Source organism: Trachemys scripta, chromosome 2, assembly GCF_013100865.1.
Source record: "Trachemys scripta elegans isolate TJP31775 chromosome 2, CAS_Tse_1.0, whole genome shotgun sequence".
Taxonomy (NCBI): Eukaryota; Metazoa; Chordata; order Testudines; family Emydidae; genus Trachemys; species Trachemys scripta.
This window is the reverse complement of record NC_048299.1, coordinates 235,935,272-235,958,908: the sequence shown is the minus strand read 5'-3', so window position 1 is coordinate 235,958,908 and position 23,637 is coordinate 235,935,272. Positions and strand designations below refer to the sequence as shown.

Sequence of the window (23,637 nt, the reverse complement as noted above, 5' to 3'; positions counted from 1 at the left end):
CTGCGGGTGGCTATATTACAACAGAAAAACTTCAAAAACAGACTCCAAAGAGAGACTGGTGAGCTAGAATTGATATGCAAACTAGACACAATCAACTCCGGTTTGAATAAGGACTGGGAATGGCTGAGCCATTACAAACATTGACTCTATCTCCCCTTGTAAGTACTCTCACACTTATTATCAAACTGTCTGTACTGGGCTAGCTTGATTATCACTTCAAAAGTTTTTTTTTTTTTTCTCTTAATTAATTGGCCTCTCAGAGTTGGTAAGACAACTCCCACCTGTTTATGCTCTCTGTATGTGTGTATATATATCTCCTCAATATATGTTCCATTCTATATGCATCCGAAGAAGTGGGCTGTAGTCCACGAAAGCTTATGCTCTAATAAATTTGTTAGTCTCTAAGGTGCCACAAGTACTCCTGTTCTCCTTTTTAAAAAAATTCAGGAGTTCATTATGCTTCATACCAATGTAAAAAATGTAATATCCCTAATTTTTCCCCATTTGAAGGTTATCTTTAATTTTTAAATTGTTCTGTGGCCTACAGAGACTACTAGTTCCAGCATGCAGTGCTCCCAGCTTATGGAAGGGAGATGAAACACTGTCTGCTGTTGCCTGTAGTCTGAGCTGCTTGTGTTTCCTCATTAAAAATGAGAGCAGCTGTAATCTGCTTCATGCAGCTCTCTTGGATGTGAACCTTGAAAACTATTGCTAGGTGAAGCTCTGGTTTTGATCTGCAGGTTCAGTTTTGATTTGCAAATGTTTTTAAAGTTTCACTTTGAGTTTTGGGGTTGAACATATACAAAAAGCTAATGCTAAACTCAAATAAGTTTTACATATTTAGACATGTAACCATAAATGTACCCACATTTCAGAGCCTCATAATACAGTACAGCTGTCTCACAATTTTATTTGAAATACAACTCCAAAACAGGTGGAATATATATATTAAAAAAGTGGCCTCTAGTATACATTGTTGTCAGGGTAGACCTTCAAAAGCTTATTTAAACCTATCCAACAAGCTCTGGCTTTGTGTATTAGCTTTTTGTATGAAGCTCTGTAGGCTTGACAACCTTGGGGAATTCAAAATCAAACAAGGAACATACAAAATAAGTACTTAATATGCTGCTTTTCTTATGGGCTCATAGCTCTCTCCTTGATTGCCAGTGATTGAACAAAATTAAATTATTGAACTGTGATGTTGCACTCCATATGATTTTGTGAAAATATGCGAATGAGTGTGAATATAATGTAACTGGAATATGCTTCATGCAAAAGGTCTCTTGTTAAGGTATCATTACAAAGCTTATAATCTACTGAGTGTGGTCATCCTATTTGTATGAATGTATCATTCTTGTATGTGAAATGAGGAACATAAAATATAACTCTGAGGTCCTATTGTAGTTATGCAAAGTGTGGGCCATTAATGGTGGTTTAGAATCTTGATGGCTCCCATCAACTAGGACAATTGACTGTAGATGGTTCTGTTTACTTGCAAGCCTTCCTGTGAGTAGGCTGACCAGATGTCCCGATTTTATAGGGACAGTCCCGATTTTTGGGTCTTTTTCTTATATAGGCTCCTATTACCCCCCACCCCATGTCCCGATTTTTCACATTTGCTGTCTGGCCACCCTACCTGTGAGTCAGGCCGGGAAGAATGAAGACTTGGGGTCTCAGGACATGTGACCATGTCACCTGGTACTGGAATCCATCTTAAAGCTGGTGCTTTTCCGTTTAGAAGGAGGGTTGGGGACCCAAAGAGACAAAAGATTCCTGTCTTGTGCCAAAGGTTTATAAGGGGGTGGAACAGAACAAAAGGGGTCCAGTCAGGAGAAGTCCCCTAGCTACCACCTAAGCTGGAACAAGGATTGTACCAAGGGAGAAGATTGGTCCCAGACTATGAAGGAGTCCAGTCTGTGAAAGAAGCTTATTGGAATATCTCTGAGGGTGAGAGTTCATCTGTAATCAGTTTCTTAATGTATTAGGCTTAGGGTACGTCTATACTTACTTCCGGGTTTGGCGGCCAGCAATCGATCTTCTGGGATCAATCCCGGAAGTGCTTGCCGTTGACGCCGGTACTCTTGCTCCGCGAGAGGAGTACGCGGAGTCGACAGGGGAGCCTGCCTGCCGCGTGTGGACCCGCGGTAAGTTCGAACTAAGATAGTTCGACTTCAGCTATGTGAATAACGTAGCTGAAGTTGCGTATCTTAGTTCAAAGTGGGGGGTTAGTGTGGACCAGCCCTTAGACTTGTGTGTTTTTGTTTTATTTTGCTTGGTAACTTACTTTGTTTTGTCTGTTATTACTTTGAACCACTTAAATCCTATTTTTTATACTTAATAAAATCACTTTTGTTTATTAATTAACCCACAGTAATTAATACCTGGGGGAGCAAACAGCTGTGCATATCTCTCTATTAGTGTTATAGAGGGTGGACAGTTTATGAATTTACCCTGTATAAGCTTTATACAGAGTAAAACGGATTTATTTGGGGTTTGGATCCCATTGGGAGCTGGGTGTCTGGGAGCTAGAGACAGGAGCATTTCTAAATCTGTTTTCAGTTAAGTCTGCAGCTTTTGAGGGACGTGGTTCAGACCTGGGTCTGTGTTTGCAGCAGGCTAGTATGTCTGGCTCAACAAGACAGGGTACTGAAGTCCCAAGCTGCTGGGAAAACGGGCTCAGAGGTCATCTCAGCACATTAGGTGGCTGTCCCAAGGGGGTCTCTGTGACCCAATCCGTCACATGAACATTTTTCTATCTCCTTTCAAAAAACTGTAATAACATTCTGCTTTCACACTCTGTGATAACATGTCAAGAGCACAGAGAGAAGAAGCGAGATTACCACATTGAAATGACCACCCAGTCCATGATCCTGGCCCTCTTCCCCATCAGCAAAGAAATTGATATCCCCCCTCCCCCAGGCAATTTTGAAATGTCTCTAGAATGGGCATTGTGTGACTGTTGCTTAGAACAGAACCGCTCCTTTTCACTTCAGTGAACAACTCAACTCTTCTCTGCATGCGGTGAACACCAAGATGAGGGAGTGATCACATATTAGCTCAGATTGTGTTATTGATCAGAAACTCTGTTATGGAAATGTCTTCTAGAATTTAATAGAGATGAAACCAGTAGGAGTCTACAGAAATTATTAAATTCTATAGGTTTCTACAGTAAAGAATAAAATCCAGTTTCTTGAATTTTTGAACCATCCCATATAATACTGTGGTAAAGCTATAATCTTCTCATTCTATAGGATGTTTCAGAAATTCTGTACAAGCAATTTCATCTATCCAGTTCTGTAGGACTCTTCCAGAAAGAAGAGGGGAAGCATGACTGCTGAACCTTCCTATTGTGTGCTGTTGTTAATATATCAGCAGGCCAAATCTTTCAGTCTTTAATCAAACAAAATGCAAGCTAACACATTTCACCTGATTTGAGGATTGCCGGATAAAGACAAGTATGTGTTATGTTTGTTTTTTGGTTGGGGTTTGGGATCCAGTATAATTAAGTTGTAAGTGCTACTGTCTGTCTGTTTGATATATCATGCTGACCTCTTTTTCCAGTTGTGTGAAATTTAATTATAAAAAGCAGTGTTTAACAAAGTTAAAGTGAAGATTTCTCCAACCAACTTCTATAAAGGTTCATTTCCAGCAGAGGCTTCTTACTCAGAGCTCATAGAATATTAAAGATACAACACCTAGTTCAGTCATTTTCTCTCTTCATTGCTTTTCTACCACCTCATCACATTGCAGACTCATCCGATTTGTTTTGTGCAGTATTGCTTCTTGGGCCTTTTTGCACATTACACTTTTCCAAATAGCTCCCTTCCATTGAAAATCTGTGCTTCAGATAATTCTTCCTCAGACATATTATCCTGCATTTTTCCAGGAAAACGTATATTTGTTGGTTTTTGGCTATAGTTCTAACCTCCCTATCAGTAGAGCTCTTGTATTTTCCCCCGGCCAGCGCTTCCCCAGTGCAGCTGGAGCCCGGGAGGGGAAGCGCCCAGCCGGGGGCGCAGGGTCTGGAGGCTGCCCGGTAAACCGTGAAGCCGGTAGCGCTCAGGCTTCGGTCAGCCCCCATGCCTCTGGACCCTGCGCCCCCGGCCGGGCACTTCCCCTCCCTGGCTCCAGCTGCTCTGCTCCGGCGGCGCAGGGTCTGGAGTCATGGGGACTGCCTGAAGCCAGAGCGCTCGGGCAGCTTGGCTCTTAAACAGAGCCGAAGAGTCAGGGGAGGAGCAGAGCAGCTGCGGGAGGGGAAGTTCCCAGACGGTATTTTCCTGGACATGTTCGGCTTTTTGGCAATTCCCCCCAGACGGGGATTTGATTACCAAAAAGCCGGACATGTCTGGGAAAAAACGGACATATGCTAACCCTAACCTAGTGAGAATTTGTGACCTAGTGAGTCAAAGTGCATAACTATGATTACATTTTGTGGAGAAATGCATCTGTGACAAATAATGAAGATCTGATTGTGCCCTATAGAAATCAATGAGATTGCCTTAATCTGGTTTTGCCTGGAGGAGTTTGGTTATATTTGTTGTGGGATAATGGTTTCCCATGCTAAAAGTTTGGAAACCAAAGGAGAAACAGCTTCCTTACACGCTTCTTCTCCTTCTCTTCTCTCCTCTCCCCACCCCCCTCTTAAAAATCCCAACCTGCTTAATTGGGAAGATACATGTTTGGGTGGAGGGTGGGTAAGTGAGCGAGAACTGAATTTTATTCATATGTTTACATAAAACCTATGGTCTCTTTTCTTCAAATATCTCTTCCCCCAAATGGTGTCATGCTTAGAGAATACACCACATTCAAATCCACTGAGTGGTGCAATATTTCAGATTTGCTGTTCACGGTGGGTGTACTAATGAAGCAGCAATGAGTTTGCAAGTTTTTTTTTTTCCATGTAAGGCTAGAGGGATTGTGTGCCAGATCCTGCAAAAATGTGAAAACAGCTTGTGGTTATGCTTTAGAGGCAGGAGTTTGAGCTGATAGGATATCCGTTGGCAGCAGTAGAGATAACACTTTGTTTTTGTCAAACTAAATCGTGCACAAACCAGTCCATATTCATTAAAGTGTGAGATGGTACAAACATATTTGATTGCTTTTAAATACAGTAGTCCAAGGACCTTTCTAAATTCAACAGATAGGTCCTTTTACATGGCTGTATTTGAAATGCAGACAAAGTCCAACAGAATCTTCTTCCAATAACTTGTTTTCACACTTAAAGTAGCATAGATCGGATCTCCTCTGGAGCTCTGGGAGGTAGACAGTGAGACACTCTTTAAAGCTAAGTACATTAATTTTCTGTCCTAAATCTTGATGTTGCTACTTAGGCCTAGTCTTCACTTACCGGCTGGTCCGGCGGCACGCCATCGATGTTCTGGGATCGATCCCGGAAGTGCTCACAGTCGGCGCCGGTACTCCAGCTCGCCGAGAGGAGTACGCGGCGTCGACGGGGGGAGACTTCCGGCCGCGTCTGGACCGCGGTAAGTTCGGACTAAGGTACTTCGAATTCAGCTACGTTATTAACGTAGCTGAATTTGCGTACCTTAGTCCGAAGTCCGGACTAAGTGGGGACCAGCCCTTACTGTAGTTCTCACTCTCCCTTTTCTTCTGCTCTTAGTAAGGAGTATTCCGTTGTTGGTGAGCCTGGTCAGCCTCTCTCCATGGGCAAAGAGGTTCCTATAAATACACTTACAACAGTTATTCCAGGACAAATATTGTTTCCCTCCTCTCGTCCACACCCTGCCTCCCCGTGCTTTTTGATTGGAGCACTGATTATTGGGAGGTAAAATTGCCATAGCAAAGAGAATCCATCTCTTTAGTAAGTGGTCAGTGTAGGCTGAAAAAGGCCATTATAAAACTGATGGCACTTTAGGTGATACTGCAATTAAAAAAAACAAAAAAAAAAACAAAGGCTCCAATCAGGGAATCGCAGTCCTGTTGTTCTGTACTAGGTTATCTGTCCTTTCGCCTGCTTTAAGTTGTTTCGGCAATGCAACACAGCTGAAAACAGAGCAGATCTAACCAGCGAATATTATTGCAGTACAGGAGCATTCCCCAGATGGCATAGAGGTTGGCAGTCACTCCATGCTACCTCTCACCCTCTGTTCCTTGAGCACAGGGGATATTATTAGGGGCAAAGGTCAGAGCATCTCTCCTCTCTGGTGATCCTGGTTGCTGGAATGGCTCCTTGGGTCTATGGCAGGGGTCAGCAACGTTCGGCACACGGCTTGCCAGGGTAAGCACCCTGGCGGGCCGGGCCAGATTATTTACCTGCTGACGTGGCAGGTTCGGCCGATCGTGGCCCCCACTGGCCGCGATTCGCCGTCCCGGGCCAATGGGGGCGGTGGGAAGCCGTGGCCAGCACATCCCTCTGCCCGCGCCGCTTCCCGCAGCCCCCATTGGCCCGGGACGGTGAACCGCGGCAAGTGGGGGCCGCGATCGGCCAAACCTGCCGCGTCAGCAGGAAAATAACCTAGCCCAGCCCGCTAGGGTGCTTATCCTGGCGAGCCGCGTGCCAAACATTCCCAACCCTGGTCTATGGGCTGCTGAGTATACATTAGAGTAGCCCAGAACTGGAGAGCTGCAAGAAGGTCAAAGTCACTTTTGCCTTCTTCTTTTCATGGTCCTGTACCAAACAGACGATCTGGGGTCCCTTAACTTTTGTATTTTGAATGTTTAAAATTACCTTAACATTACAGTAATACATATTTTGTATTAAATATCCTAATGATAGGTCACTGTAAAAAGGCTGAGGGCCAGCCCTGCTTTGAATGCTGAACACATACACACTAGATGAATGTTCAAAACTCACACCAGGATTTCCCTTTATGATTAAGAACAATAAGTATAAATCTTAGTGTGAACTTACTTCTGAGGTGGCTATTTACAGGCGTTTTCCCTGTAAAACTTCCTTTCCTAACCCCTAGCCCCTCTCTTGCATTAATAACTTTTCACTTCTTTTCCTTCTGAATTGGAGCTCATGAGACCAATTTAATGTAGCTGCCAGATGAGCCAGTAAAATAAACCTTTAGCTCTCTGCAGGGTCCTTCAAGATCTTGATAGCCTTTTACAGGCCTTATTCATCAAACGTGAATAAGGTCATATCATTTTGTCAAAGTGTGGATTATGCATTTTATGTATAATTTAAATATATGTGTAATTCTTAAAATTTAGAAGTTTAACTAATACCCTTCTTTGCCAATATATAGTAATCTTGGTGAAAAGATCTTGCTATGTTATCTGAAGCTGTTAATACCAAAAGGGATTAGAGAATGTTTGACTCGGGAATCAGAGTGCAACTTTTGACTTGTTAATTATTGTGTCATGTTTACTAGCAATCTTGGGAAGATATCTTATAAATGTTTTAATGAAGGTCACTGTTAACTTTATATATGCTTTTAAAGTATATGTAAAGTTTAAATCTTGTTATATGTTATAGTTTTAAAAATATTTTATTAGGCAAAATAGACAATTTTAGGAAAATGTTTTGATATTTTTAATAGTGAAAATAGAACTTTCTTGCCGTGACTTCTACAGAGGCACTGCTCATATATATTTCTCTTCAACTATGCAATCTTATCGGTAGTCTCTATTAGATCGTGATGATATTTTCAATCAGATTTACTTGGAACAATATTTGAACATTCATTATATTTTTTAGTGAACTATTCAGAGGTGTCCATTTTTAAAATTTGCCTTGCAAAATTTCTGTTTTCAGTTTAAAATATGTAAGATTCACAATCAGTACATACCTGCATATATAAACGAGACATAACATTTGAAATAGAGCTACTCTTCTGTCTCCTCCCTTCTTCTACTATATATCACTTAGGGTTGTACCTTCCTCACTAGTATGGTGATGACATCATAATTAAATCAGTTGTCTGCTCTTCTGTCTGCCATTTGGATCATAACGAGGGAATATTGTCTAGAGGTTAAAGTCCATGAGTAGTGGTCAGAAAATCTGAGTTTCTTTATGGTTCTTTCACTGACTTGATGTGATACTTTAGACAAGTGGCTTTGCCAAATTTTCAGAAACCTTGCACAAGAGTAAATCCCCACATGTAAATGTATTTTAGGGATACAAATAACAGATTATCTTGAATAGGGTTGTTGTTTTTTTTAAAGGTGAGGTTAGTCATGCATACTGTGTGTGTGTGTGTGTGTATGTGTGTGTGTGTATGTATGTATGCATGCCCTCTAGGGACCTCTCCATTGGCTCTCCACAAAGCATTGAGTGAGTCACTAAGCTGCAGTGGTGCATGTACAGCGGTACAGTCCGGTACGCCATAGCAGTAAGATATTTATAGCCAGTATTTTGTACCAGAAAGACACAGGAGGAGCAGAATGCGTGGCCGCCATCAGCTCCTCTGGCACAGCTGTACCGCCCCCACACAGCTGAATCTCCTGTCTGGAGTCTGTACAGAAGCCCCGCTGGAGGACAGGGCTGGGGGCGGTCCATCTGCGCCGTCCTCCGGCAGGGCTGCTGTACAGATTCCAGACAGGACTCAGCAGACGCAGCTGTATGGAATGGCTGGGGGTGGTACAGCCGCGCCGGAGGAGCTGCCAGTTTGGGGCTGCCCAGCAACCCCACGTTCTGCTCCTTTCGTTGCTGTGGTTCCAGAAAGCCCTGTGGTTCAGAAGTCTCCGGCACAGCGGGAGGACAGACCCAACCCTAGGTAACGTGAGATGGATCATGGGAAGGGGACGGGGAGAACATGAGGGCCCCAGGTTGGGGGCAGGGTGGGGAGCTCACATGCCTCCCCTTTGTGTCCCTCCTACGAGTGCAGTGTACCAGTAAGAAATGAATTCTGCTTGCACCACTGCTGATCTGAGTGGTGTGTACTAAGGACTTGATTATGAACACAGCCTCAGGGATAGGTCTGTACAGGTTATTTGGGGAGGGAAGATAGGAAATAAGGTAGGCAAGATTAAAGAGAGAAGGAAGGACCACTGGGAGTCACCAGTGGAGTCAGCAAAGTCATTTTCCAAACATCTTTTTCCTGTTACACTTTGCTCAGGGTGCTCTTGAAAGAGGAGTAGCATTTAGCATATGGCAATGACATGAGGTGGAAGCACAACTGAGTGCACGTTTTTTTTTCAAATTTTCTCTAGAATCTAGGGGCAAGAGTTATGTTGGCCTTTGTGAGAAGGAGTGAAAGACAATTAAACTCAAAATCAATGTGCTATGCTACTCCCTCCTCACCAATCCCTTCCAAATGAGAAAAAAAATCCAATTTACCCTGCCGTGGCATTCCAGGAGCCAGTTGCTTACTTGAATACTATACAGGCAGGGAATTGGCTGGCCCTGCAGGAGTCACTCCATGGCACCTATTCCTGTTCAAAATAAAATCTAGATTTCTATAGAAACACGTTATTAGACATTCACAATACTTGGTCTTAGATATACACCTCTACCCCGATATAACGCTGTCCTCGGGAGCCAAAAAATCTTACCGTTTTATAGGTGAAACCACGTTATATCGAACTTGTTTTGATCCGCCGGAGTGCGCAGCCCTGCACCCCCTTCCCCCACGGAGCACTGCTTTACCGCGTTATATCCGAATTCGTGTTATATCAGGTCGCGTTTTATTGGGGTAGAGGTGTAATTCATATTTCATCTTTCATTGGCTTTCTTCTCAACTATTGGAAAATTAATCTCCAACATCATTGAAATCCTGTTTTCTTGACATCAGCTTCCACTGAAATAAGTGGAAGTGAATTTAGCCTATTCTTGAAAATGCTGAAATGTGCCAATTTGTGTTGCATGTCTGTACATAAGAACATAAGAAATGCCGTACCAGGTCAGACCAAAGGTCCATCTACCGACAGAGGCCAATGCCAGGTGCCCCAGAGGGAGTGAACCTAACAGGCAATGATCAAGTGATCTCTGTCCTGCCATCCATCTCCACCCTCTGACAGACAGAGGCTAGGGACACCGTTCCTTACCCATCCTGGCTAATAGCCATAATGGACTTAACCACCATGAATTTATCCAATTCTCTTTTAAACTCTGTTATAGTCCTAGCCTTCACAACCTCCTCAGGTAAGGAGTTCCACAAGTTGACTGTGCGCTGCGTGAAGAAGAACTTCCTTTTATTTGTTTTAAACCTGCTGCCTATTAATTTCATTTGATAACCCCTAGTTCTTGTATTATGGGAATAAGTAAATAACTTTTCCTTATCCACTTTCTCCACATCACTCATGATTTTATATACCTCTATCATATCCCGCCCTAGTCTCCTCTTTTCCAAGCTGAAGAGTCCTAGCCTCTTTAATCTCTCCTCATATGGGACCCGTTCCAAACCCTTAATCATTTTAGTTGCCCTTTTCTGAACCTTTTCTAGTGCCAGTATATCTTTTTGAGATGAGACCACATCTATATGCAGTTTCGAGATGAGGGCGTACCATCGGTTTATATAAGGGCAATAATATATTCTCAGTCTTATTCTCTAGCCCCTTTTTAATGATTCCTAACATCCTGTTTGCTTTTTTGACTGCCTCTGCACACTGCGTGGACATTTTCAGAGAACTATCCACGATGACTCCAAGATCTTTTTCCTGACTTGTTGTAGCTAAATTAGCCCCCATCATATTGTAGGTATAGTTGGGGTTATTTTTTCCAATGTGCATTACTTTACATTTATCCACATTAAATTTCATTTGCCATTTTGTTGCCCAATCACTTAGTTTTGTGAGATCTTTTTGAAGTTCTTCATAGTCTGCTTTGGACTTAACTATCTTTAGCAGTTTAGTATCATCTGCAAACTTTGCCACCTCACTGTTTACCCCTTTCTCCAGATCATTTATGAATAAATTGAATAGGATTGGTCCGAGGACTGACCCTTGGGGAACACCACTAGTTACCCCTCTCCATTCTGAGAATTTACCATTAATTCCTACCCTTTGTTCCCTGTCTTTTAACCAGTTCTCAATCCATGAAAGGACCTTCCCTTTTATCCCATGGCAGCTTAATTTACATAAGAGCCTTTGGTGAGGGACCTTGTTAAAGGCTTTCTGGAAATCTAAGTACATTATGTCCACTGGATCCCCCTTGTCCACATGTTTGTTGACCCCTTCAAAGAATTCTAGTAGATTAGTAAGACATGATTTCCCTTTACAGAAACCATGTTGACTATTGCTCAACAGTTTATGTTTTTCTATGTGTCGGGCAATTTTATTCTTAACTATTGTTTCGATTGCTGTAATATGGACATGTTCACTAGTGACAGTACTCTTTCCAATAACATTATATTTGACTATAGCTGAGTGAAAACTAGGTTTGGGGGTTTTTAATTTGCATTTAACAAAAGGAAAAATCCTTCACTTTAGGTAACTTTTTCCAAGATTTATCACATGGTTATTGAAAACGAGATGTTGATTTTGCCAGTGTTCAGAATTGGAAAATTATAGGCCAATTTTGTTGCTCTCTTGAGGAATAAGATTCTGTTCACTAGACTGAACATATTATAGTAAAATGCACACTATGCTAAAAAAAAAAGGAAGTTAGAGTGTGGTAATCAACAAAAGAGAAGTGAAAGAAAAAGGTTGAAGTCAGAAAAATTAAAATCGCTGCCATCCATTTCCTGTACACTTTAGAAAGCCTCAGCTTTCTCTGATGTCACATATCTGCTTTTGTCCATATCACCATGTGGTGAGAAGTCATCAGGTTTTGTATACTGAACAAGGTCAAAAACAGGTCAGTATTTGGATGGGAAACCTTCCAGAACACCTGCAGTAAATGGTCATTTGATGGATGGAATGGGTGATATTCTTCTTTGAGTCAGTCCTGCAACCATATGACAGGGCATTGTGCTGCTGGAGGGCCTGTAAAACCAGGAACCTGACCACTTGGGATCTTTAAAGATCCCATGGCATTCTACATCAGTGTAGGGGAGTTAGTCCAACTAAATTACCCCTTTGGTTATAATCTGATACGGCTTTCTTTTTTTCTGTCATAAATTATTGTATACCATATTGCAGTGATTTTCAATCTTTTTCATTTGTGAACCCCTTAAACATTTCAAATGGAGCTGCCAATCCCTTTGGAAATCTTAAGCATAGCTTGCAGACCATAGATTGAAAACCACTGCCATAGTGGTACTATTCCTTGTTATATAGCTTCCATGTTCCACAATGTGTTGAATACAGGAAGTGAACACGTTGCTTTACCACTGTTTTCTGGGTATTATTTTTCTCCTTTTTCATTTACTAATTGTGCTGGGCATCTCTTAGCTGCCCCTATGGCTGTACAGGCAGTAAACTCAGGCCCTGAACAACAACTTTACTGTTGAAATTGAATCTTCTGTTAATTAAAATTTTTCTGTAATAAGTATGAGAGACCATCTCCTAGAACATCTGGATGAAAAGGTTTCTGCTGTATGCGACAGTGGACGTTATTATATGAAAAAACACTGTAATGCACAAGAATAGTTTGTTCTCCTTTAATGTTGCCCTCCCAATTACTTTAAATTCAACTAAAGTGTATTCTCAAAGGGATTAGTAACCATAATATTATAGTTATGCAGCCCGCTGTAAAGCACAGATGAACAGAAGTGCCACACTATTAAAGATTTAGAGTCTTACTGTTTGTTTTTAAATTTCCCTCTAAGAAAGCAAAGTACAGAAATAGACAATTCACGTGTAAAATTTTATGAAAGAAAGCTAGTCATCTCACTAAACTTTTTAAAAAACTTTTCTATAAAATGCAAGATTTTAAAACTTTAAATTTCATCTTTTTATTATTAATAATAATACCACTTACTTCTTCTTATAGCACTTTTCACCAGTAAAGACATATGCAAAGTACTCATTGATAAAGAGGCTCTGTTGTAAGACATACTTTGTTAATAAAAGCAAAAAAAAGTTGACAAGATTACATAGTTTCCGCCACACAGATCAGGTCAAATGCTCTTTGAGAGAGTTAATTTAATTTTGTAATCATTACTTGGGGAATTGACCCTTTGTCCCAAGATTGTAAATTATTAAAATCTCCTCTGGCTTTAAAGTTGACAGTATTTCTATAATCATAGTCATGCCTTTTGTGTTGCTTGAGTTAAAGTTTTATCTACCCAAATTTCAGTTAAAAATATCTATTTCTGCATGATTTAATTTGGCATAGAAAAAGATCACTTTCTGCTTAAATCTGCCATATAAGATGTTCATTCTTCTTACAGAACTTGAACTAGATATTGAATTTACACAGAATTTTTTGTTATATGGGCCCCAGTTCTGCAAATATTTGCATCTGAACCAATATGCCAAATTTAAAATACAAAAAGCAAAACAACTACTGTAACAAGCATTTGAAAATCACCTTTTAATAAGAGAGCCGGCGATACGAGGCAGTGGACCAGAGAAAGTAATAGTAGGGGAGTCTTTCCGTTGACTTCAGTGGGGGAAAAGTAAGTGATGAAGAAACTACAAGAAAATGTGGCAAAAACAAGCCATAGCTTCTTTGTGGCACATTTCTTTGTGAATATAGTTAATGGAATGGAATGTTGATACTTAAAAGTGAGCTACAAGGTTTAAAAGTGCCTTTTATTGCTGTGTTAGGATGTATAAAGATGGTGTTTGGCCTTCTTTTGATTAATTTATTTATTTATTGCTTGTCTTTAGTATTAGAAATATTAGGTTCTGGTTTTCTATTTTTACCAAACAAAGTTGGATTGGGATGATGATACCACAGTGAGGTGAATCTTGAGTTTATAGCTTTCTGAATAGAGTGGCCATACATCCCGTTTCGGCTGGGACAGTCCCTTTTTCAAGGCTGTCCCGATTATTTTTGGCAAAAGTGGGCTTTTCTCCCGTTTGCTCCTGCCACTTGATCAGTTGGCAAGAGCAAGTGGGACAAATACCAACTTTTGTCAAAAAAGTTGGATGCGGCGGAACATGCAGGGGGGCGAGTGGCAATGCCAGCCCCACACAGGGGAAGAGGCAGGGCTCGAGCTAGCAGTGATGCCAGCCCTAGCTTCGCGCAGGGAGGCAGGCAATGCTCATGCGAGCAGCAACACAAGGAATTGATCAGATGCCTGTTAGAGAAATGCAGTCGAATTAAACATTAGACCTTCAGTTACACAATGAAAAATTGTGGCCAAGCACATGTACTGGATAGAAAAGACTTTGTTCACATTGCTTACCTTGTTGTCTCTGGTCCTTGAGATGGTCTTTCGGGGGCGGGAGGGTTCTCTACTGCCCCCTGACTGGCTCTTTTTTTTTTGTTAGCCCTGGGTCAGGACAACTCTTGGCCCTGGCCTCTAATTAGGCCTAGTGGTCTGTTTAAGTCCCTTTGGGCCATGTTTCTGGAGGCAGCCTGAAGAGGCATTGCCCCTTCACTGTTTCAGGCCTTTCTGCCTTCCTTCCTTCTCTGAGCTTTCTAATTTTATAGCAGGCCTTGTTTCCCCTATTGGTTGCAGCTGAGGGTGTCGGCCTTCATGATTGGGAGCTGTAGCAGCAGCATAGGGTTGTGGTCAGGCTGCTTCTTTAGGCAGGAGTGGAATGGTTCCCCTCCCTCTGCTCAGTATGGTGTTTGTAGACCCCATTACGTATCCACCCCCTCAAGGCCGAGGCCCCACCTTGGCTGGCATATAGTACCACTCTGGACAGGAAATTGGCGTTGTAGTGCAACCTTCCTGCCCACCGGTGTTGTATCCAAAAGGCACAAGGCTGTAGTGACAGGTACCATCTCATGATCCTTGGGTTTCTCCTCTTCATCACATTTAGCCAGACCAGGGGTGCATGGTCCATAACTAGCGTGAACTTATTTCCTAGGAGATAGAGAACCTATGGTACTATTGCTCATTTGGCAAGCAACCACTCCTCTATCCCAGAGTACACTTTCTCCCAGGGAAAGAGTTTCCGGATGACATATACTATTGGGTATTCTTTTCCATTGATATCTTGAGAAAGGACTGCCCCAGCCGTACCTCTGATGCTCCATTTGTAATATAAACTCTTTCGAAGTTCTGCCTATATAGCACTGGGTGTATCCAATGTGTGGTTGTGAGTTCTTGGAAGGCCCTTTCACAGGTGGATGTCCATAACACCCATCTTGAGACAGCATCCTTAGTCAAATCTGTTAACGAGGCTGCTACAGTTGCAAAATGAGGTATGAATCTGTGGTAGTAGCCAGCTAAGCCAAGGAAGGCACGCACTTGCCTTTTGGTCATGGTGGTATTGTATCCATGTAAGGCATGAACCGTGTCCACCAAGGGGCGGACTTGTCCTCCACCAACTCTGTGTCCCAGATAACAGGCTTCTTCCTTCCCTATTGCACATTTAGTAGAGTTTGCAGTTAACCCAGCTTCTCTCAGCGATCAGAGGATTGCAGATACCTTGTCCAGATGGCAATCCCAATCTTTGCTGAAGATAATTATGTCATCCAAGTATGCCGCTGCATATTGGCTGTGGTGTTGGAGCACTCGGTCCATCAAATGTTCAAAGGTGGCTGTTGCCCCATGCAACCCGAAGGGCATGGTTATGAGTTCAATCCTTGAAGGGCCATTTAGGGATCTGGGGCAAAAAATCTGTCTGGGGATTGGTCCTGCTTTGAGCAGGAGGTTGGACTAAATGACCTCCTGAGGTCCCTTCCAATCCTGGTATTCTATGAGTCCAAAATGGAATAGACTGAGCGTAGTAGAAAAGGCTATCTTCTCCTGAAACTGGTGTTAAAGGGACAATACCCCATTGTCAAATCTAAAGTGGTGATATATCGGGCTTTTCCCAGTTGGTCTAAGAGTTCATCCACTTGGGGCATGGCATAGGCATCAAATTTAGAAATTGTGTTCACCTTCCTGAAATCTCTGCAGAAATATAGTGAGCAATTCGGCTTTGGGACCAGCACAATAGGACTCCTCCATTCACTCTGGAATTCTGTCACCCTGAGTTCCAACATGGTCCAGATCTCTTTCTCGATGGCTCCCCTCAACTTGTTGGGGATTAGTCAGAGCTCTTCTCGTATTACCTTACCACCTTCTGTATTAATACAATGTTGTGTTAGAAACATCTTCCCAGGTAGGGCTGAGAATACCTGTGGGAAAGTGGCCACCAGCTGAATTGCCTGTTCCCTTTGCTTATCATTTAAGTTCTTCTCGAGGATCACTGAGCCTTCTTTTAAGGAGTCTTTACCTTGGGGTCCTAGTTCTGGTTCCTCTGGGTATGGTGTGAAAAAAAGGTTTTCCCTGGCTTTTTAGGGCTTCAATAAATGTATGTGGTAGATTTTTTTGTTCCTTTTTCCTGGTTGTCTGATCAAGTAGTCCGGTCCCCACTTTCTTTATCACTTCATAAAGGCCTTGCCATTTAGCCATTAGCTTTGATTCCAACCAAGCTTGGAAGAACCAACAGGACTCAGTCGCTTGGTTGAAAGACACATATCCTTGCCCCTTCATTATACTGTCATTGTTGTTCCAGTGCTTCCTTGAGGTTTTCTCTAGCATATACCTCCACAGCCTCCAGTCTGCAATGCAGCTTTAACACATACTGCACCACATTTTCAGCTCTCAGTGTTTTGGCTTTCCCAGGTTTCCCATACCAGGTCCAGTGTGTCCCTCGGTTGTCATTCTTATAGCAGTTTGATGGGTGAAAAGCCAGTAGAAGCTTGGGGTGCAACTCTGAGGGTGAAAAGTAAGGTCAGGAATAGTTGGTCCCAATGTCTGGGGTCCTGGGCAATAAAATTCTTGAGCATCCTCTTAAGTGTCTGGTTGAATCTTTCTACTAGGTCATCTGTCTGAGGGTGGTACATGAATGTGTGCAGAACCTTGACTTTTAATAGTTCCCATACTTCCTTCATCAGCCAGGATGTGAAATTCATCCCCTGGTCTGTCCGGACCTCTTTGGGAAACATGACTTGTGCAAAGACTTTCAGCAGCTCATTGGTGATAGTCTTTGCATTCGTAGAATGTAATGGTATGGTCTCTGAGTACCTGGTTGCATAGTCCATAATGATGATTATGTGCTGATGCCCCAAGGTACTCTTTTCTAGAGGTCCTCTAAAAGGTCAATTCCCACTCTTTCAAAGCGGGTCTCCATCAAGGGGAAAGGTACTAATGGGGTCCATGGAATTCCCTTGGGGACGTCAGTTGGCATTCAGGACAGGAGTTGCAGAAATTCTCAACTTCCTTTTAGCCAGGAGTTTTCAAGGATCAGGCCAGGATCCTAGACTGCTTCTTTTCTTTTCCTAGATGCCCTGTGCATGGGGTCGCATCTGCCAGGTGCAGCAACTCACAGCACTATTTCTGAGGTATTAGCAGTTGCGTCCTTATCTCTTGTGTCTGCTTGTCTTGGTCTATGTGGTATAATAAGTCTGAGGGCAAAGTGTGGATAGTGCCAGGCATTTAGGGGGTCTACATCTTCTTCATCCTCCCTGGCTGTTACCTGGGAGAGCTCACACTGAAAATACCAAGGGCAGAGCAGGATGCAAAAAGGAGAGCAGATTCTCCCAAAACTGTTGGTTAACACTGAATTTAGACTCACCAACTAGTCTCAAACTGTGCTCTTGATTTCCTACACTGGTTATTGGGAAGCTGAAAAAAGAAATCGCACAGCTTCTTTTATTGCATTCCAGTTCTCTGGCTCCCAATCAGCACATGGGTCCAGTAAAGTGATAAGTTATTAAAAACTCTGCTCACTATACAAAGTGTTCTTCTGACCCCAAAGGACCAATTACATTACCAGATCAATATTAGTTTGGCTCTTCCCCAAAATACCATATTGATAACCAATTCTTTAGTATCTAAAACTAAAGATTTATTATAAAAGAACAAGAAGAGAATTGTTAAATGGTAAAGCAATCAGATACATACATAAGACTTCAGAGTCCATATATCAGATTCTTAGCAGCATTGGTGAGTTTGCTGTCTTGAAAGAACCTCTGGAACATATCCACAGCTTGAATGGGTCATTCAGTCCTTTTTTGAATGCTTCAGTTTATAGAGAAGTTGATCCAGAGGTAGGAAGCAAGATTGAAGACAAAATGGAGATGATGCAGCTACCTTTTTATATCCTTTGTCAGGTGACACACTTTCTTTTGTCCCAAACACAATCTTCACAGAACATGGCATGGAAAAGCCTTAGAGTTCTCTGTCCACAGGCATGCCCCTACATGTCTTGCTGACTCATAAGGTGTAGCCCCTGGCTTCTTTCAATGGGTTCATTGTACAGCTGATTTCCCTTGATGGGCCATCAAGCAGGCTTAGCGCTGATGCCCTTCTGTCTGGGGGTGTCACCCAGACACACTGCACAAGTCTGAAATACAAATATACCACACATATTTATAACTTGCAATACAAAGATGATGCAAACATATAAACAAGATTATCATACTTGGTAAATCATAACATTTTCATTGATACCTTACATGGCATAACTAGGAAGATTCACTGCAATTTTATAATATTGGTATCAATAATATCCTAAAGTGTCTCACATATTCTATACAGCATCGCAATGGCTACCTGCTTGAAGGTTCAGCACAAGGTCTCATAGTTCCTTTATCCCACTTGGAACTCCAAGAATCCAGTTAGCTTTTCCGAATCTAGTTGCAGTGGGGGTGGTGTGGATAGCCTTTTTCTGGGATCATCAGCATCACTGGTGTCCGCTCCAGAGTATGTGGACCCTATTACGGCCACAGAGGGGACCGCCTCTGCCATCTCCCTCCACTCTATCCTCACTACCCAATTTTCCTTCTGAATTTTCTTTCCTTTGGTCAGGAGGTAAGAAGGTCAGGATCCTTTAAAGGGGAATAGGACACTTAAAACCTCTTCTGGGATGTCTTCCTCAAGTTCCAGGGCTAGGGGAAGATTCTGAAAGAGCTCGGGGAAATATGGCCCGTCTCAACCTAATATAATGGGGTAGGAGTAGGTCTGTAGGGACACACACCTTCCTCTGGTTTTGGTGCCCATCAACAGTCAGTCTTACTGTCCTAGTGGGATACCATAAAAGATCACTACGGATACATTTAATAGTGTTTTTTATGCTTCTTAGGTTTCTTTGTCACCTCAGCTATCCAGTTTCAGATGAATGTCTGGTAACATCCCAAGTCTACAAGCGCTGGAGTCTGTTGGCTCTCTGCTTCAACTGGGATTGTGAGTTTCTCTGAACTTTTCATGCAGGCCCTATTCTTGTCAGTCCAGACCTGCCCAAAGTTAGACTCCATGTAGGGCAGTCTCAAAATAGGTGCCCCTATTGTTCGCAGGAGCAACAAGTTATCATTTCTGCCCCTTGTTTTCTAGTGGCTCTCTCACCTTCTTTCAGAGTTTCGGTGGGTCCTTGCACCTGTGCAGGTATGGGACGAGTTGGCAGGATATTTAAGGGCATGTGTTTCTTGTCACAGGGAAATCTTACCCTGAGGTGCGCCCCTGTCTCTTATGCTACCCATTGACCAGCCAGTTGCCTGGGCTTTCCTGGGATTTATCCAAGAGGTACCACCACTTTTGGATCCCTGGCCCATCTCCTTCCCTGGTGTATCTAGAGCTATAATTTCCTCCATGGCAGGTCCTCTAATGGCTTGAGTAACCATATGGTCCTCCATGAGGCAGGTGGCCACAGCTAGGGTTACCGGCTGGTGCCTACCAGCCTAATCTCGGCCGTCGGGCAGAAGGATCTGTATGAATTGTTTTAGGACCGCGAGTTTGGCTATCTGGGGTCCCATTTGGGTCTCTGGTTTTAAGCAATGCCAATAGAAATCCTTAAGCCTTTGAGCGACTGTCCGAGGTCGTGCCTTGGGGAGTAGTTCTCATTGCTAAAACGCTGGCAATAGGCTTCTTTGTCTAGGCCTAGCCTGTCTAATGTGGCTCCCTTCACTTGGTCATAATCTTGGGCTGCTGTGCTGTCAAGTCCCTGATATGCAGTTTGGGCATCCCCGATGAATGAGGTGGCAAAGCAGATCACCAAAGCTGTGGCTACCCTCTCAAAAATTATCAGGAAACAATTCTGGGTCATTGTTGTCATCTTAGGGATGTTTGTACTATGCATATTTGTATACAGCTGCTGATAAGGAGGTGGGGGGGGGGCTAGGGTTTTTTTTTTGTTTTGGTTTGGTTGTTTTTTTTTTGGAATGGTCAACTTATTTGAAACAAAGAGGACAGGTACAGAAATAAAAAGTTGGACAATTCTAAGTAGGAATACTCAGAGTAGCAATAGGCTATGGCATTTAATTTTTCAGGCTTTATGACAGCTTTCCAGATTTGTGTATCTATACCTTTTCTTTAATTCCATGCAGACAGACTGTTTTCTTCCAATAGTATGAGATCATTGTCTCCTTTCTGAATAATATCTGACTTTGCCAGAATAACAGTTTTGTCAGTAATTTGCTCTTTCTAAGGCTTTGCCTCTCCAAATGCTACTTTACTGTTACAACAGGCTGTGTTCATTGATTTTTAGAGAAGGATATGGAATATGAAATGGTATTCTTTTGAAGCTTTGATCTTCAGAGAGGTTTTCCCCCCACTTTCATGCACTGTACTTGGTAGATGCAGATTCAGGTTATTTGAAAGGATTTTAAACATTTTTCATCCTCCTCTTGCAGATGAGAATCATTTTCCCCTAATACTTTGAGAAAATATGGATAACTAGGCACTATTGGTCATATATTTGGGTAATGTCACTGGATTCAAACTTTTGGAAAGAGGGATTTGACTAAATTTCTCATAGTTTTCTTAGATGCATAGTCTTGTGATTAAGTCATTGGACTGAAAGAAATCTGTGTTCAGTTCTTAGCTCTGTTTTTTTTCTGCTGTAACCTTGTGCATGTCCTTTAATCTCTCTATGCCTTGATTCTCCAGCTGTAAAATATATATTATAATTCCTTCCTCCCACTCTTTCTTGTTTATTTAGCCTGTAAGCTCTTTGGGGGGCAGAGATTACCTCTTACTTTGAGAATGCACAGCACCTTACACAGTAGGCCCTGATCTCAGTTAAGGGCTGTAGACACTACTGTAATACAAATAAGTAGACTGTGCTATACCTGCCTCTCCTATTTTGCAAGTAGAGATAGAGAGAAGAAGAGGTTTCGTGTGTGTGTGTGTGTGTGTGTGTTTATGATGTAAAATATTAAACGGTCAAATGGTTAACCGGTAAGCATCAGTCTGACTAATTAACCCACCTTAACCATTAACCCTCAGCTCCGGGGATGGCCGGAGCAGCCCTGGGATGGCCTGCCGACGGACGGACAGAGTGACCCCAGCCCTGGGCCAGCCGGACGGAGCAGCCCCAGCCCCTCTCCCTTTAATTGGTTAGCCAACTAAACTATATCATTTTAATCATTTAAACAGTTAACTTTTTAAACAATATTTACATCTCTAGTGGGTGTGTGTATTTTAAACATCTCCTCATTAACCACTTGTAGTTCTAATCAAGTATCACTTTGTAGGTGTTTTGTCTGTAGTATTGGGCCCATGTTATCACCTTGGATTTTGTGCCGGGATGGGGAGGGAGGCACAAAAGTAGAAAAAGACAAACTTCAGTTGCTCAAATCAGTTAGAGGGAGGAAAGTTGAGCCAACTTCATCCTCTCTCAGCATACCTATCTCACAGAACTGGAAGGGACCCTGAAAGGTCATCAAGTCCAGACCCCTGCCTTAACTAGCAGGACCAAGTACTGATTTTGCCCCTCAAGGATTGAACTCACAACCCTGGGTTTAGCAGGCCAATGCTCAAACCACTGAGCTATCCCTCCCCCCACTCTTTGTATTCATTATAAAATGTAATTGACTTAAGTTATGCCGACCTACAGCACCACAGTAATTAAATCGGCTCTTCCTGTCCGCACTATGCTCCTTCTGTCGGTAGTATGCATCCTCACCAGGAGGGCTTACAGCAACTTAAGTGGGGCATTGTGGGCCACTGACAGCCGGAGCCCCACCACCCCGGGGCTGACAGCCCAAGCTGTCAACCTCGTGCAAGGTGGCAGGACTCGGGCTGTCAAAGCCAGCAATGGGTGATGTAAGCAATGCAGTGTCTACACGAACACTGCATCAACCTAACTACATTGACCTAAGCATTATGCCTCTTGCAGAGGTGGAATTATTTGGTCAGCATAGCAGGCAAGTTAAATCAGTGGGAGGAACATTGTAATGTAAAGGCTTACACAGTTAGGTTGACATAAGCTGACTAATGTCAACCTAACCCTGTAATGTAGACCAGGCCCCAGACACCGTCTTGCAATTATCCTAGTACCTACATGAAATCAGCACATGGATGAAGAGCAATAGACTGAAATGGAACTGGGCAAGATTGACAGGGTGCTCATGATAAGTGTGTAGTGCACTGGTGCCAAAACTTTTCCTATTGTGTACCCCTTACCAGTAATGGAATCTGTCCGCACCCAGTGGGCTCAGCAAAGGAGTATGGGCTGAAGATAGAGCTGGAGGAAGAACTGGAGATGGGTGAGGAGCTGGAGCTAGAAGCAGAACTGACCTGGAGGCGGAGTGGGAATGAGAGCAGAGCTGGCCTGGGGGCGAATGCAGCTGGGGCTGGAGCTGGAGCTGGACTGGGAGCGGAACGGGGCTGGGTGAAGCTCCCTCCCTGCCCCTCATGGGGCTTGGCCTAGGCCCTGTGGCATACCCTCCTCTGAACATTCCTCTGCACCTCCCTTGGGTGGTGACCCACTGGTGCAGTAAATCAGTTTTTGTATGGATACTGTAACTTTAAGATTCCTGCCCCTCCGTCTGGGACCACCTTTCTTAAGATGTGCAGCTAGAGGTGGGATTGAGAGCAGGAGCAACAGCTCAGAGAACATCTCTTGTTTAGAACATTTTCTGGGTTGTCTGGCAATAACCTGAAGCTGATACTCTATTGCACTGAGCTGCCTTTGTACAATTTAAGTGTCTTTCTTCTCATAAGATGAGGTTCACTGACCATTCTGGTGTCCGGAAACACCAGACAGTTTGGGGCAAGCTTTATCCACTGGGGGCTGAAGTATGTAATGTTCTAGCTTTGTGTGAGAACAGGTGATGATGCCTTTAATGGGCGGCTCACAGAAAGCACATGGACCTACTGTTAGAGATTTGTTATGGAGTTGAAGCCCTAGCTCTCTGTATGGTGACTGCTATAATAACCTTCGATAGCATATGGATTCATTATGAGGGGAAGGCATTTAAGGAACTAGCAAGCACCATACCATACCCACCATGAGGGAGTTCACCTGCAGATAATCAAATTTGCTTGTAGCCTACTTGTGAATACCATAGATCCAATTAATAATATCCACTGGAAAGGCTTTCTTCCGCTTGCAGCTTGCCAGCTGCATCTGTACCTACATACCTAACCATGGTAATCTCTGCAATAATTGAGCCTCAAGATCACAAAAGCAGTGTCCCATACCCACAAATGCATATTCAACCCTTGAAAATACTCCAAAGTGCAGCAATTTGCCTGCTAAGCAACACTGAGAGGGGCTCTCGGCCACCTACGCAGCTACCACTACCATGGGGCTCTGGCAGTGATTTAAAGGGCCCGGGGCTCCCAGCTGCTGCTATCGCAGCCGGAGCCCCAGGCCCTTTAAATCTCCCCACCTCTTCCGGTTGAGTCCCCGCTCCTTCCCGTTGAGGCCCTGCCCCCTGCTCAGGACTCCGGCGTACCAGTAAGTCCTTTACGTTACTTTCACCCCTGGGCACTTGGCATTTATTACCATTGAGTCCAA

The 23,637-nt window shown here is 43.1% G+C and overlaps 1 long non-coding RNA gene across 1 annotated transcript in view; it reads left to right on the top strand.

Annotated features, from left to right (window-relative positions):
* The window catches only part of LOC117873635, a 31,076-nt gene extending 8,390 nt beyond the window's left edge, over positions 1-22,686 (top strand). The window contains exons 2-4 of the long non-coding RNA XR_004644778.1: positions 18,982-19,082; positions 21,120-21,229; positions 22,302-22,686. This is a non-coding gene — a long non-coding RNA (uncharacterized LOC117873635). The remainder of the gene's footprint in view (positions 1-18,981; positions 19,083-21,119; positions 21,230-22,301) is intronic.
* The last annotated feature ends 951 nt before the right edge of the window (positions 22,687-23,637 follow it).